Below are 16,344 nucleotides of genomic sequence, written 5' to 3'. Positions count from 1 at the left end.
ACAGTGTCAGTATTTTTACCGTTATTATCTGTATTCTGGCACTTCCGACAAGTCAAAGATCATACTAATGATGATGTATCCAAAGGTCCGGTTCAGATAATGTACCCCATTGAACAAATTCAGTTTACAATTTGATTTCACAGGTACTTAATCATACAAAACGATGCCTAGTTGGCACAGTGATAGATGAACTGGGGACAGATTAGATTTGTTAAGGCTGACATTAAGATCAGCACTGTCTAGTGTGATTCCTGCTCTCCTCACACTCTTGGATGTAGGAGGTGTGATCTCTCATTCTTCAGCAGTGGGGGGATGTGAAATTAGGAACCCCAGAAACTGACACTGAATGGTGGGAGTGCTGCTTGGTCAAAATATGTCATTATCATGTCTGTCATCTTTGTTGTTAGAGAGCCATTTATGTTATCCAAGAGGAAATCAGCTGAGCATGGAAAACCTGAGTAGGACTGTTACAGATCTCAAGGCTTTTAATGTTACTAAATGCAAATTCTAGGAAAGACAGTAAAAGCTTTGGAAACTCCTTCATGAATTGGTGGCTGGAAAGAAGGGCTGCTCAATGTGTGATAGGACAGCTTGTTCAGAACTTGTAACAGAAAAAAGGTTTAGGAATGCAGAAACTATTTTGAACTTCAAACAGAATGACAGCTAGCCATACCTGAGACACTTGCCTTGTGCTGGAAGGGAACAAGTCACACACTGGAGGTGCAAATTAGACTCCTGTTTTTTATGGATGAGACATCTTAAAAAACTCAAGGTGAAAGATAATAGGGCAACTAGAAAAGAACCTGTTGTTAAATTTGCCCTAGAATTACGTTTTAAGTTTAAATTACTCCCAGTCATTCCCATTTTCCAACCTTGTGATTAGAACCTTGACCTTATGCCTGGCTGGAATGAACCTCTAATTTGATTAATGTTTGTACGTGACTAGAGTTGATGACAAGCCCAGGTGAAGCTAATAAACATGAGAGTGGTTTGTGAAATAATCCAAATGCATCTGTATAAAGGTGCATAAAGAAGGATTTTTTTGAGAAATGGATCCCCAAGGTATTTATAAAGGCTTCGTACATGGAGTGTGCTGCTTTGCAGGTGCAAAAATTAATGGGGGGTAGGGACCAGAGTTTGCAGAAAGAAGCCCGTTCTGGTAGACACAGGCCAACATCTCTCTGCAGAGGACAGAGGGCTGAAATATATCTCACGGTTGCAGGAAGCACTCAGACTGCTCTTTAACAACCCAGCATGTCCACAAGACTGTCCAAAAAGCAGGATTTTCACTTTGCAGAGGCTTCCCCTTTTAGTTTGGTTTTCATTTAGTTTACATCAATTTTAAGCAAACCCAGAAATATTTGTTTTCTCCTGCAAACTGGACATTCAGGGAAAGCTTCACTTAGAATATGCTGATTTACCATGTACCCTAAACAAAATAACCTTCCTGATGTGGTAGTAGTTCTGTCAAGCAGGTACACTCGTCTGTCTCAAGACTACTAAACACACTTAGAGCATCATCAGCTCCTTAAGTCTCATTCCTGTGGTGGTTTGACAGGAATCAAAGCATTTTTCTATGGGAATTCTGCCTTCCATGTGACAACAGTTTGTTGAAAAGCAGCTTGCTAACTGTAGTCTCAATCCCCCTTGAAAACATTTGTTCTCCTGCCACGCACAGTCACTCCCAGTCAGTCTGTGACCCGTGGACAGGAGAGTCCATTGCTCACTCAGCCTTGGAAGGGCATGTTCTAGAGAATGAAAGATTTATTGTGGTGAAACTGCCTATAAGTGCAAATAATATAGCACTGTGTTAAAACAGTGATTAATTTAGCCCATAATTTCAAGAAATGAAGCAACACTCCCTGACAAAGCCTCAGAAGTTATAATTTATAACAGCTCTCCCAGTCAGCAGCCTAGAGAGCTATCCTCAGTCCTGTTTATATCTTCACTGGATTCCCTGCTGATCATCAAGGTCTCCTGGTATAGCCTCCTGTGAGCTGTAAACAGAGATTTTAAGGACAGGTTCTCCTGTGGTCTGATCTGTTTTACGTGTCACTGTTCCTTTTCAGGAAGGTTACTGACACTTAAACGTCCCTGCTGAAACACAAGTCTTCCCTTACCTCATCATTACAGGGACAAAATCCCTGGCTGCAGGCTCATTCATTTCATCCTCTGTGGTGCTGCCTTTTCCCTACATTTTTCTGTTATATTGTGATAATAACAATATTCAGCTTCCATAACTGATACAATCCACAGACAAAAAGACTTCCCTTCTGGCTTTCCATCACACACCACATCTCATTTCGAGCTCTCATTTCAACCTGTGTTGTCCATGACCTCGTACCTTACTTCACCTGTTGTGTCACCTCTTATGTGCTTCATCCCTCCCATGTTCCCTGTGCATCTCACCAAGCCAGAGGGTACCAGCAGGTCACTCTCTGTGGTATCAACTACAACTGAATCACATTTTCATCCTTTTCTCACCTCTTGTTCCCGCTGCTGCAGCAGTGTGAGGAGGCCAGTACCCAGAAAGTGGTATCAGAGTGAGAATCCAGCATTGCCTGTGCCTTTCTCTTACGACTTTTAACATGAGGATTACTATACCTAATGTTTGCATGAAAGAGGGTAGTGTAATGCCCTAGCTGTCTAACCAGGCATGCTTGAGCCTCCAGTATGATCAAACCTTCCCTTTTTCAGTTTCTTGTTAGTTTTTTTTTTCCCCATTCAGAAATGCAGTCTCTTCATGTTGCTTTCAGACTGTACAAAGCATCAGCCCCAGTACAGGACTGATGTAGAAGTATCCCAAAAGCCTTCAGCCCTCCTAGTACCATGTGATTAGGAGCATTTAGACCCTTAAGCGTTATCCAAGCTCAAGTTTCTAAGTATGTAGCTAAACAGTTACACATATTGTTGTTTTTGTTAAGTGCATGGGAAAATTTGTGAAAACTGAAGATGAAAAACCCCACCCAACTTCCAAATTTTGTTGTTTTACAGACTATGCATTGCATTTCTAACGTAGATAGCAGTGTCTTATTTCAAGGTAATACATGATGGTTAAAGACAAAAGGAAACCTGAGGCTGCTACTCTGAAAGGTGCTGAATTTTCTTTTCAGGTACCTGTGCGTTAAGCCTACATGGTTAATCCCTACAGTTTATCTGACCAGTTAGAAAAAAATAAGTGGGTCACAGAAACCGAGCGCTGGGGACCATTCGGTTCCTCCGGCAAACCTAAATGCGTACATTTTGAGAACCGCAGGATGATCGGAAGCTTTCGCTGCTCGTCACTCCCCACAGCCAGGCCAGCCGATGTGCTCGGAAGGCTCCCGCACACCCACCCACACGCCAGCCTCTGCTCTCAGCAGCGAGCCGTGCTGGAGGCATGTGCCCCGCCACCTGCAGCTGCAGGACCGGGCTTCAGGAGAAGGGCTGCAGCCGCGGCTCGCACAGAGGGCTCTTTCCCCGCTACGTCCCTGCGCCGGCTGTGCCGGTGCCAAAGTTGCCCTGCGCTCTGCGCCCTGCAGCGGGAGCGCCGGCTGGGCTGCCGGGGCTACAGGGGACCCCCGCCCGGGGTTGGGACCCATGCCGAGGACTCCCGCCCCGGGTGGGGTGCCTTCCGCCGGTGCCTGCCCCACGAACGCTGCTGCGGCACGGAGCGATCGCCCCCGCCGCGGTTTCGGCACCGTGAGAAGCCGGCACCGCGCGAAGCCGGCACCGTGCGCATCCCCCTCCTCGCCCCCTTCCCGGGGGAGCCGCGGCGTCGCGCCCACCTCCTCCCGCGGTCAGGCCCCGCCCTCCCCTGGAAAAAGGGATTACATCATCCCTTTCCCCCCGCTCGCCCCGCCGCTCCCCCGGCCCGCCCGCCACTCCGGCAGGGATGGGGGGGGTCCCGCCCGCAACCCCTTGGCGGAGCCGCGCCCTCGGGGGGCCCGGGGGGGTCTCCCGGCCGCGCCGCCCGGCCTCGCCCCTGCCCCACGCCCCACTACGTCACCCCTCCCACCGCCCCCTCTCCGCCGGTACTGGCGGGGGAGCGTCTCCCGAGGGGAGCGCCGGGGCCGGGCAGCGGCTTCGCGGCGGCTTCAGGCTGCCAAGGGCGCCGGCGCACCATCGCGGCGCCGGCGCGGTGCGGCGGGCGCGGCTGCGCAGCGCGGCGGGGCGGGCGCGGCGGGCGGGCGGCGGGGCAGCTCCTGCGCTGACACCTGCAGCATGTGCCAGGAGCTGCAGCGGCAGCGGCCGCCTCTGCCTCTGCGCGGCGCGGCCGCCCCGCTCCGGCGCCGTGCGCGGCGGCGGCGGAGCAGGAGCAACTCCCGCTCCTCCCGGCGCGTCCCTCCTCCTGCCTGGCACCGTGTGCCGGCGGCGGGTGCACGGTGACCTTACGGAGCGTGCATTACCTCACAGGTAAATATCAGCTGATCCGCCCCGGCGGCGGCGGGAGCCGGCGGTGGCAGGAGCGCACGGCGCCTTTCCGAGGTAGCGGTCCCGACCGGGGCAGCGGGTGAGAGGTGCCGGGCGGGGGGCGCAGCCGCCTGTTGCCGTGCGCCTTTGCGGGGCGGGGGGCGCCGGGGGTTCCCCCATCGGCACCGCGGTCCGGGGGTGGCGGGCGGCCTCCGGAGGGTGGGCGAGGCAGGGGGGAAGCCCCCCCCTTGTCCCCCGCCCTCCCGAGGCCGCCCCGGTGGGGTCGCACGGCCCTCTCGCCTGTCCCCAGGCGCCGCTGAGGCGCTCCCGGCGTGCGAGCGTGCACAGGCATGCGGCACGGCACTCGCTCCCGCTCGCCCACCCAGCCGCTCCGTGCAGCAGGTCCCGGGGTCCCTGGAGACCACCTGGGGACCCGGTGGGTTGTGCCTGCTCGCCTGCTGTCGCCTCTTGCAGCCGGCTGAGGTAAAAGTGACGAAAGGACGGCGCCCCGCAACGCAGCAGCGACTGCCTTTTACCTGTGCGTTCACTGGCGCCTTGGCAAACTTTGGTGTTGGGCGGTGAAAATCTCGGTCGTTGCAGCCGAACTGCCTTGTTCTACAACTCCCATGCTAGAGACCAGCTCCCACCCAAAGTGAAATACTGCTGGCGACCGCTGAATCGGGTACTTAGTCACTGGGTCCACTTCCCAGCATGGGTGATGTTTTAGGTAGTACTTTAGTAGTACTTTAAACATGGGTGGGAAGCAGTGTTGTCTGGTAATCCTAGATGGTTACTGGTGACCCAGATGTTAAAAGGAGAGGTTCACCAAGTAATAAGCAGCATCACAGATTTGGTGCTACTAGGTTTTCAATATATTGTCTTGTGTTTGAAGTTTTATAACTTGCTGTTCAGTTCTGAACAGTGTACCTGTTTCTCCCCTTGGTTTTTGGATGTAGAAGTGTTTTAATAATGGGGGGTAAAGGCGGGGATTCTGTGGTTTAACAGTGCCATTAGCTATGGAGCTGTTTTCATAAGTTTCACCTGGATGCCAGGTTGTGTCTCACACCTGTGACTGTCATGTGACCAGACTAATAAAATTACGGCAACTAAAGAGTAGGAAGTGCTAGGTTTTTAAGTCGCCCTGGTTTCTGGTTGTCAAAGGGTAAGTGAGCATGAGATATGAGCCAATGCCATGTCTATTTTAAGTTCATGTCTTTATATTGCTCCTCAAAAGGGAATGATCCTACTGACACACATTTTGTGTTTCACCTTCCTGTTGCAGTCAAGGTCCTGTATTTAGTCAGTCTGTATTCATTGCAGTAGACGATTTTCTGGCTTTTTGTGGATTTTTTTTTTTCTCTTTCATAAGACAGAGGTAAAACTCAAAGAACTGAATGCCTCAGAATAAATTTTGCCTTCCTGTAGAAAAGCACACATCTAATACCATCTCCTGGCTTGACCTCTCAGTGGGATATAAGCGTAGTCAGAATGAGATGCTATCATCTTGCAGTGGTAGTAGTAAATACAAAATTACATACATGTGCCCTCTGTGATCACAAGCAGTGGGTAGTTCATGCATGTAATGCTCAGTGTGTGTGGCTCCCCAGTGGTGTGTAATCATTTCCACAAGCAGTTTTCAGTGTGTTACTGGTTGTGTGCACTACTGCCCAGCACGGCTGAACTGCGCAGGATCAACCATCATAGCTTCAACTCTCTCTGCAAGGTAGCCCAGTCCTGAAAGCAGCCCTGTGGCAGTGAGCTCTGCCTTCTAGAGTAACCCACTGATTCTGTTACTGAAAAACAGAAAAAAAAAGTGCAAGATACTTGGGGTAAACTGCCGCATACCAATCCCTTAAGGTTTAGGACAAGGTGAAGGATTGTTTTGTTTGGCTTTTGAAGGTTTATTCCTTTATTAATTATTTCCTTGATTTCTACAGTTGTATGCTGTCAGACTGTAGATTGTCTCCTCTTACACATTTTGCCCAGTAGAAATCCATTCAGAATTGCCTATAAGGGTCAGCAGTGATCTAACTTCCATTCCAGGCAAATAATCAGATATAATTGCACTGAAATCAGTGAATATATACAGACATGAAGCTGTGAGAAGAAAATGGGCCTCATGGTGTTTTATATTTGTATAGCTGAAAGCCAAAAATAGCTGTCGTAAACACAGCGTGTCCTTTTGGAGGAAACAGTCAATGCCTACCTTAGAGTTGTTCAAACTTTCTTGTGTTTCAGCAGCCTTGGGTTGGAAAAGTGAAGGCAGCAGTCTTGTAATGAGAACTGTTTCAGAGAAACTTTTTGTTCCAGTGACTAATCTCCTTAATTCCACGTTAATCTTAGCATGCCCGTATTAACATTTGGAAAGGACTGCTTTCTCAAACAAGGTTCCTTGAATGTGTTTCCAGGTGTAATGGGTTAATTCCAATGACTATATTTTAAACTGCTGCTCTTTACGTTAATTATATATATTCCTATCTCTAGGCTTAACAGCAAAATGTAAGTGGTACGGAATGTTACATTCCAATTAGTTTTGCAGTGCAAATGAGGATTACAGTTGATGGGTAAGTCTGACATGTACTGCATGACTTGTCATGTTTTTCCTGGAGAGAGGGGAGTCTTGGGTCTGAGTCACCATGGAAGAACATGGAGCCCTGTAGGCATAAAACTGGTGCAGTGGAGTGATGAGTCAGATCTCTTATCTTTAAATTCGGTATTATGTGGTATTCATGCATGGAGTGCATCATATTCATTGTGCACCTAGGCAAGTAACTAACAGGCGGAAAACTCACTTAATCAGACCTCTGACTCCCCTTTTCTTTGCAGAGTTGGTCCTACTTGTATGGAAATGAAAGGCTGGTGGTTAGGATCATGTAGAAAATCATGGTGTATTAACCTGTGGAGCAAATCAGCTCTGCCAGGCTATACCCAGTCATTTCTTACATTTTTTCAAGTCCATGTAATACAACCTAATACTTAATTTTTCACTTTTTATGTTTTAGAGTTGAATCAGCTTTTTCAGACTTCTGGAACTGGATAAAGAATAGCAGAGTAAGAGAGCAGTGTTGCATCTTTATAGACCCCAGTATTTGTTAAGCTAAATGACTTTTCATGAGTTTTGCTGTGGAATGTCAGTATTGTGTCTTTTCCCAGAAGAAACTGATGTAACTGCTAAGCTAACGCATACAATTGAAATTTCTTAGATGTGGTAGCCTCAGAAATATGCTAAACAGCAAGAGTGAAGATTTGCCCACGCAGCTGTTTTCAGAAACAAAACAAAGCTTTACATCAGAGGTATCTTCACTTAGACACTTTCTGTGAACTTCCTTGAATAGCAATCATTAATAACGCTATCTTCTCAAGCTAATGGAGCATGAAGGTTCCTTGATTTATAATCATTTGGGAGCAGATGCTTGAAATTCTGTCCACTTACACAAACAGCACAAGAATGACACTTTCGCTGAAAACTGGGGGGAGGCAGGGGGGAAATTATGTATGGGACTACCAGAATGGCTTGAAGAGTGTAATGCAATGTCTCCATCTCCAATGTCATTACAAAAGCTACTAAAGGGACCGTTTGGAAAAAAATTACATGAGGTTTCTATTTGAAAATTGTAGCAGAACATTATTGATTTGTATATTTTTAATCTCCTGTATGTAGCCAGTTACCATATTGTGATTGCCGCAGATGTTAGCACTGGTTTTGAGGTAGGGGTGTGTGTGTGTTCGTGGTCTTGCAAAAAAAGCTTCTGTCTTCTCACACTGCCTTAAATTGGGAAACTGTTACAATGAAGACATATGGAAAACCATGCAGCAAAGATGTGAAAATTTAGGTCTAAATTGGACAAATCCCAGTTAAAGCGTAAATGCTTCATTTGTTTTTCAGTTAGATGCATCTATGGTATTCTTTAGATGTACAGATGTCTAGTGTCACTTGTGTAGAAATCAGTGCAGGTATGGTTTAGCAATCTCAGCAACTGAGATAAAATGCCAAGCCGCTTGTAAGAACTTGGAAATTTCAGTGGTCTTTGCGTGCTGGTGTGGAGATGACCAAATCTGAGACTAACTGCCTTGATGCTGTTCACTTGAGCAGAGCCAGGTTTTTGGCCTATCTTAAGATAGACCTTAACTCTTAAATGTATGGGGCGAAATCCTCCCCTCAATTACGTTGACGTAAATCCAGTCTTTGTGTATTTTCTCCATCCCACTGAAGAGAGGAGATCGTAACTGTTCCACTTACCTATGGCATATCCACAACTGCTGCTAGGGACTATGATTGTTTCATGCAGTGCCTTTACTATAAAATGTGTGATGTCATCTTCTCTTGGAACCACTGTATTTATACTGATTATGTGAGAAGTACCACTGACAGTTCACGTGCCTGTGCATATGCCCCAAGGACCCAGAGGGAAATCCTAAGCCATACCTTTTATCGTACAGAGGCTGCATTTTTATAGGGATGCTCTCTCTGTACAGGCAGAACAGCCTGTAAAGGGAAATACAACGATTTCTATAATTGTTCAGAAGAGATTACAACTTAACTGAATTCCATCCTATAACGTACAAAGTACAAAAATAAAGGCTCTTTTCAGTTAAATCTTTCACCAGATTGATGTCAAGAAGCAATGCAGTATCTCAAATGATTTGGTCTTTTTTAATCTTCTTAGCTGGAAGAGATGTCAGAAGAGCCATTCAAAATTGAAGTAGAAGATACATGTGGAATTTCCTCATGTAGTGGTCTGGATGTCTGCTTATTTTGCTTAAGAAGAAATTTAGACTTCAGAAGTACACTTGATTTTCTTTTCTCTTGGTGCTGACAAGCTCTGCCTTGGCTTAGTTGTCTAAAGAGGTAACAACAATTGAAATGTCGTGCAACGGCAATGTCTGTACACTGTTTTGTGATGTAAGTATCATAATGTAAGATTTTTCTGACCTGATTAAAATCAACAGAGGGAAGAATCTTTCAGCATTATCTCCAGCTTTTCAAAAGTTCAGCTGGGACTTCCTCCTTACCACTGAGTCCTCGCGCAGCGAGCATGAGTGGAGGCACATTTAAAACTCCTCCGTAATGAAGTTTGACCATGTTGGTTTAAATAAAAGCATGATATAATTTTGCCCTTGGGCCTTCCTGGGGAGCAGAAGAGCTGCTGGTTTAGTGCCAGAATTTGCCTGTCAGGCTTACGGGTGAATAGACCCATTGAACAGTAAAACTGCATTGGACTGTTCATCCTGGCTCAGCAGGGAGGCAGAGCTGTGTTTGCATCCCACTTGACACCAGTGAGGGTGGGTGGGCTGAGTCCGTCCATGAGGAATAGCCACATCGAGAGGTGGCCAAATCCACAGGTGCCTGGAGCAAAAATAGAAGATAAAGCGACATTTCCTGGCATGTTATTATTGTCGTTGAGAGATTAGAACCCCAGTGCAAACCATGACCCACCTCTGTCTTCCCAAAGTGCAAGTGTAAAAGTAAAGATCAGCTTTAAATGGAAATGTGAGAGGGAGCAGCATGTGCAAGATGATCCTCCTGGAAAGATTTGGGCTGAAGATCTGGTGTGTGTAGTTCTGATCTTGACTCCTGGTTCCCGGGCAGCTGGCGTTACTCAGCAAGTCTGCATGTGTGGAAGGAGCCGCTTTTGTAGGTCATTTGTCTGTGCCCTTATGCCTCACTGAATTGCCCTGTATGGTGGCTATTTACATCTATTGAGACGACTCACAATTGCCCTGTTGTACCTGATTGGTGCCAAAATCAAAGTTAAATGCTGGCTGGCCCGTGCTTGGCCACAACAGCATTGGCCACTATAATCACCTCCACAAAGTAGGGCTGGATCACAGTCTGAAGTACCAGTCAGCTCTCCTCTTTTCTTTCCTCTTTGAAATCTTCTTTGCTTTGGCTTGCGTGCCGGTGGTCATGCTCCCGTGGTGTGCCACACAAACTTGAGTGGCGCGGGGAGGCTTTGGTCCCTGGAGAAAGGAGGGCTCTTGGCTGCCCACCAGAGTCCATCACTGCTTGACAGTTCTGCTTTAGTGAAATGGGCTGACCAAAGTCTGGGTGGGCACCGTGCCAGCCTGGCAGATGGGCCTGAATGTGGGCAGCCAGCAGAGCGCATACATGTGTGTAGATGCAGATAATCGTGTGTACGGGTGTGATAAATAGGGATCTCTGCAGTTTGAAAAAAGGTGCTGAAGCAACGAGCCTGGAGAGAGACTTCTTTTGGACGGAGGGCATGTTAGAGTGCTCAGAGGAATGGAAGGAAGGATCTGCTTTCCTTGTTGCTCTCTGCTTGCAGTTCTGCAGATTATGTAATAAACAAAGGAGGCTTTTTAGTCTTGAATCTAGGCACTCTTGTAACTACAACTAGGAATGTGGAAAATGACACTTCACTGCAGTGAATTTCCTTACAAACCACTTGGAGCTTGCTACCAGCTCAGATTCTACCAACACAGTTACTAGTACAGCTTGAGATCAGTAGGAATTTGTGCATGCCATACTTTTTTGTTTTGAATTATGTTTTAAAGCGTGAAATCCTATAATGAACAAGAGTTGTGTGGAAATCAGTTGTCAGTACCGAACTTTCTTCATAGGTCATAGCTTCCAAAATCTTTGTGTAGTTAGCTAGACTCCCTAGCTAAGCCACTTCCATGGATGGCACTCATCTAACACATGCATGCAGGCCGTATATTATATGATAGTTAAATATATGTAATTATTTTGAAGATATTGGCATTAGTTGCATCTCTACAGAAAGGATATAGGTGATTTGAACTTGTCTGCGCATGGATTTGGTTGCAGAAGCCCATTTCCCTTCAGCCTATTTCCCTAATTTTATAGATGTGTGATGCTGGAGAATCATCTGGCCTTGCTGTCTCGGGGCACACAAGTTTCTTGCTTGAAGGTCCAGTTCTCACTAGGAGAGAGCACTTGTGGATTGTAGTATGAGTAGCATCACATAACCAGCTGCAAAGTGCCATGGGCTTCTCTTAAAATTCTGGAAGGTCTGTGGATGTAGTTTTTTTGAGCTAGTAAGGCAAACCAAGGATCTGTGATTTTTGGCAAAATCCATAATGTGCTCTGGATACTCTCAGAATAAAAGCGGAGATTCAGCTTTATCTTTCTAGGATCCTTAAGTTAGATTAGCTGGCATTACTGGGACAAGAAAAATCTTTTCTCAAATCCTAGAAATAAATGACATTTGCCAGATCTAGTGTAATCCCTTTATGCTTAACCTGAAGATATGGCATCTGCCTGTGACTTCCAGATCAGGTACTGCTGATTTCTGAATGCACACAGTCCACAGAGAAATTTTGCAAGCCAGCACATTAAATGCAGTGGGTCAGACCTAGGGGAGTGTGTTTTGGCTTAAAAAATGGGACCAGGCTTTTGTTGTGGACTGACCTGCCTGTTGAGGTGTCCAAAATGAGTGCAAGAAAAGCGCTGTTCTGAGGAAGGGAAATAATGATGTCATTTCTTAGAGCATGGATTTTAAAATGCAATTAAAACTGCAGATTTCAGAGGCAGGTATTTGCTTCTGTAATGGAACTGCTAACATCATTCCTGGGCTGAGTATGATGTCTGACACGTATACACACTTTTATTAACTTCTTATTCTTTTTTTTTTAGGCTTCCAGACATGTTTACCATGTGACACTGCTTATTTTTTCTCTTCTTAAATAAAAACCAGAACAAGCAGTTTAATGGTAGTGTGCATTAGTTAATGGGAAGTACAGAAATTGAAATCCCCTGTGTTGGAATTCTGCAAATTCTGACTCATTTAATCCCTCTTTCCTTAGCCCACATCTACCATTTCCCTTTGTGCAGGCTAGTAGGAATACAGCCTTTAAGACTCAAGGGGTTTTTATCAGTTTTCTTATCACTTGCATTCAGCTGCTTCTGGTGGGACTGTTAGAAAAACACAGGTGTAGTCCTTCAAAGGAGTGGGAGAGGACAAAGGGGTAGAAAAACAGGATGCAGGAGGAGGAGAACGTGGGTTGTTAAAAGGGGAAAGTGGGATGGAGAAAAATAGTATGTGAAAGGAGAAAAGAAAATGCATAAGAGAACGGTAGAATAAAAAAAAAAAAAAAAAGCCTGAAACAGCAAAAAGAAAAGAAGGAAGGAGAGGAAAGGAGAAAAAAAAAACCCCAGCCAGATCATCTGATGAGAAGGATGTACTGTGTTAATTAAAATTAGTACATGCTCCAGCTAGGTTCCTTTTCTCTTAACATGATAGAGCACGACTGATTTTGCAAAGGCTTTTTTGGCAAAGGGTCTCATTTGACCTTACAGGACTACCTGCAGGAGGAATTCTCTTGAGAAGACCAGTGTTAGCAGTAGCAGGGTCAGTTTGCTGGGTGTTTCAAGCCCACAGACAGGACTTTGGAAGCTGAACTGCATCACGCCGTGCTCTGTATAACCTTCTGCAGAGAAAGGTGATACATACTGGAAGTACTGCAATATTAGAGTGACTCCAAAAGTAGTCCTTGTTTCTCTAGACAGATAGAGAAGATTTTAAAGCAGTCAGTATTTGTGAACATTACATTTCTTAAAAGGCACTTGGCTAATTTTTCCTTCATGACTCCTGTTTATCTAGTCATACCAAGACTGAAATTATTATGGACAACTACATTGAACTTTTTTACACAGAAAAGGTACACAATAGCTCTTGTACAAGGTATTAACTTAAAATGCAGCTACTTAGTACATTTCTCTGCAATAAGCATTAGCCAGTCATCCTTAAGCAGAAGAATAGGTAGAATACCTTCATGTTTTGGTGAAAGGTACGTTTCATTTGTCCCACTGTAGTGCTGTTTGATATTTCTGAAAGGAATGCTACCTTTCTGATACCCTGGGAGCCCCATATTATCCCTGCTATTTGCATTTACACGTAAGTGTTACCTATCTTCATTTTAAAAACAAGCTGGCAGAAGAATAATTATTCCTGCACAATTTGTGGCTTTTTTTTTTTTTAACATATGAAAGCACATAGTAGGGCTTATAAAACTCTCTTGATTTGTTGTAGGCAATCAGACTTTTGATGGTGCACTTGACTATCAGAACAAATGACTTCTTTACCATAAGCTTCGTTCCAAATAATGAATGTAATGTTAGTGGGCTTAGTGAAGCAGTGGGTTATATTACAGTGACTGCAAAGCATGAAAACCCACTGTGTCTTTCTGTCATAAAAAGGCCCTGCCTGTGCTGTAGATCCTGTGAAGAATTTGTAGAGATACTTGAAAGGATAAAACACTGTATAAATTCCTAAAGTTCAAAGAGAAAATACCACTCAGGATAAAAAAGGGAGCTTAGCCCAGCAGCAGCTTAACCATATATGACAGATCTAGTGCTAAGTCCTGCACCATCAATGCAAATGCTTCTGGAGTTCACCAAGTAGCCAAATGGAAAGACTAGAAGAAAGGCTTTGAGGATACTGGCCTGGGGAGAGGGCCAGAAATAAAAGGGACATGCTTCCCAATAAATGACTCTTATTCTCTGGGCAGGGTGTGAACAGGGAAGGCTTAAGACATGCACAGCTAGATTTGTGTTGCATTTCCTGTGACAATTACTTTTAAAGGTGTTAATATGTGTTTGTGTTTCTGTACATGTGTTATGTCATAAATAAAATTAGGAACTGTGAAAGTTGGGCATCCTGTTAGAATAAGATAGGGATAGGTCACACCAGGCCTAAACAATGTTTTTGAGAGTAAAAAAAAAAATCATTAGCTATGCCCTTCTTTGGTTGCCATATAATGACATGAACGTTTGATCAAACCTGATCACATTTAGGCTGTGAGGGTAATCAGAAATGCAGTAAGAAGGCTGATTTAGAGGTCACACTACTTCTAGATACTTCCCTTTGACCTTCAGTTGCCTCTATACATGTCCTGGACCCAGCTGTTTTCCTGTCTTGCCAGCTCCACACAGAAACATCCCATTGAACAGTCATGCCTCACACTGGCCTCCCTCCTTCCCCCTGCAGCTGCTCTTGTGTGCTCCTGTCCTCTACAAGCCAAAGGATCCTTTCCTGTCCTCCCAGTGGCACCTGGATTTAAGCTGCTCTGTCTCAACCACTGCTGCACATAGACTGTGAGCACACAAATCATCTCAATCATTAATTGCACTGGTTGTCCCACAGAAGGACACAGACCCTGGTGGCTTTGGCAGGTTGCTGTCTCCATAGATGTGCAGGGACAGCTTGTATGAGTGTCCAAGGGAAGGAATGACACAACAGCATTTTCGCAGCTGGGCTGGTACCAGGTTTCAGACTTCTTACCTAGCGCTCATAGTCTTGTTTCAAGTAGTGAGAGCCTTTGGAAGGTAAGAAGAGATGTCCTATCTGGAAGACCTTAATGTTAAATAAAATGAAATGGACACATTTCATGCTAAGTGCAGTCCTAGGAAAGGAGATGTGAGGTTGTAGTCCCTGCTGTGAGATGAGCATGCTTGTTACAGGCCATATTGTGGCTTTCTGGCCCTTGCTGGTGACCACAGGGGTCAAAATGGTTCATGTTGCTTTTGTTTATTCATAGGAAAAAGAAGAAAGATCGAGCTGCCTCTCTGTTCTGAAGCTAAAGTATAGGCTAAAGGTATTCTTTTTTTCCCATGGGTTTAGGGTTTTTTTAGGAGACTGCAGCAGCGTATTCTAAGCAGTCACAGAAGCTTTAATGACAGCTGTTTTGCTTGAAAACCTGTATCTGTCAGTGTCTGTAACATGGTTTGATGTAATCCTTTGGATTTCCTCATGTTTAAAAAAGCTGCAGAGTCTTCTTTGCCTACCAAAACACATTTAACAGTTGAAATTTTAGCAGTGAATATTTCTAGAACCTGCCATTTTGCACATACTGTGTTTGATGATCCTACTGTTTATGTATTTTTAATACATCTCTCACCTTAATCTGAACATCCAATTGAGGACATGGCACAAGAAAATAAGGGAGTTTGGAAGAAAAAGAAACAAATAAATAATATAGCAGAAACCTTAGTAGTCCCATATGTCTGTGCCATTTGCTGCTCAAAACCAAGAGCAGACCTTATGCCTATAAGTCAATGTCATCTTACTACTCAGGTGTCAAGAAGGTTTGTCCTTGAAACCCAGATTTCCCTTACATACACATGTGTTCTGCAAGAACTTGAAATTGCACAACGGAAGGAGCACTGAAAGCTGCTGCCAGAACTACAAATGGTCATGGTTATCCCATGAGCCTTTAATTCCATGATCCTTGGTGCTGCAGATGGGAACCGTGGGGCTGCAGGCAGGCTCAGCTGAGGTGGCTGCCCCTTTGGCCAGGTGGGAAAGTGCCAGGTGTACCACTGAGGGTAGGATGCAGATGTTAGCCTTCCTTTGACATCAGCAGCTGGGATGTCGCTCACCTCCCTTTTTTTTTTTTTTTTTCACAAAACGCTGCACATTTGTCAAGCAGGAATGCTTGAGAGGGGATGATATTGACTGGTGCAGTGGGGTCCTGTGGCCGCCTCCTCACTCAGAATGTAGAGGGGAGTGGGGTTATAGGACCTGACCTTAGCACTCCTGAGCTGGCTATTTGGAAGCCAACCAGGGCACTTGAATTATCTGCTGTTTTTTTCCAGGGGATTCTCTATGGCCTCTGCTTAACAGAGAGAAAAAGTGTTGTCGTCCCATTGGTATTACGGTTTACGTCCCAATTTGTTGAAACCAATATGTCAAGCTACAAAGAAACTTGTTTCATAAGATCCAGTTACCCAATATTATCAGCATCTAGCTGGATGGCTCTCAAGGGGCTTTAGGAGGAGAGGAAAGTGTTTGGTTTTCATGGTGGTATTTTTCCTTTCCTTGCTTTTCTTTGTTTTTACTTCTTTCTGCTGAAATGGCAGCAAAGCTTGCGTGTTGTTGTAGTTAGTTCTTCACACATCTATTTCCCTTTAAGGAATGGAAGATACTGGGCCAATCTACATCTTTCAACCGGTCTTCAAGCACAGTAATC

At 45.2% G+C, this 16,344-nt stretch overlaps 1 protein-coding gene across 3 annotated transcripts in view; it reads left to right on the top strand.

Annotated features, from left to right (window-relative positions):
- Positions 1-4,239: 4,239 nt before the first annotated feature.
- DTNA (dystrobrevin alpha) overlaps positions 4,240-16,344 on the top strand; it is a 221,036-nt gene continuing 208,931 nt past the window's right edge. For 2 of the 3 annotated variants that reach the window (XM_088058801.1, XM_088058796.1), the window contains exon 1: positions 4,240-4,395. The gene's annotated coding sequence lies outside the window, so the exon portion shown is untranslated. Of the gene's footprint in view, positions 4,396-4,444; positions 4,468-16,344 lie in introns of those variants that run through there. The other variant, XM_088058810.1, reaches the window with a different exon arrangement.

This window comes from Pseudopodoces humilis, chromosome 1, assembly GCF_049639895.1.
Source record: "Pseudopodoces humilis isolate 2021_Gansu_Grassland_sample_001 chromosome 1, ASM4963989v1, whole genome shotgun sequence".
Classification (NCBI taxonomy): Eukaryota; Metazoa; Chordata; class Aves; order Passeriformes; family Paridae; genus Pseudopodoces; species Pseudopodoces humilis.
This window is presented reverse-complemented; position numbering and strand designations above follow the sequence as displayed.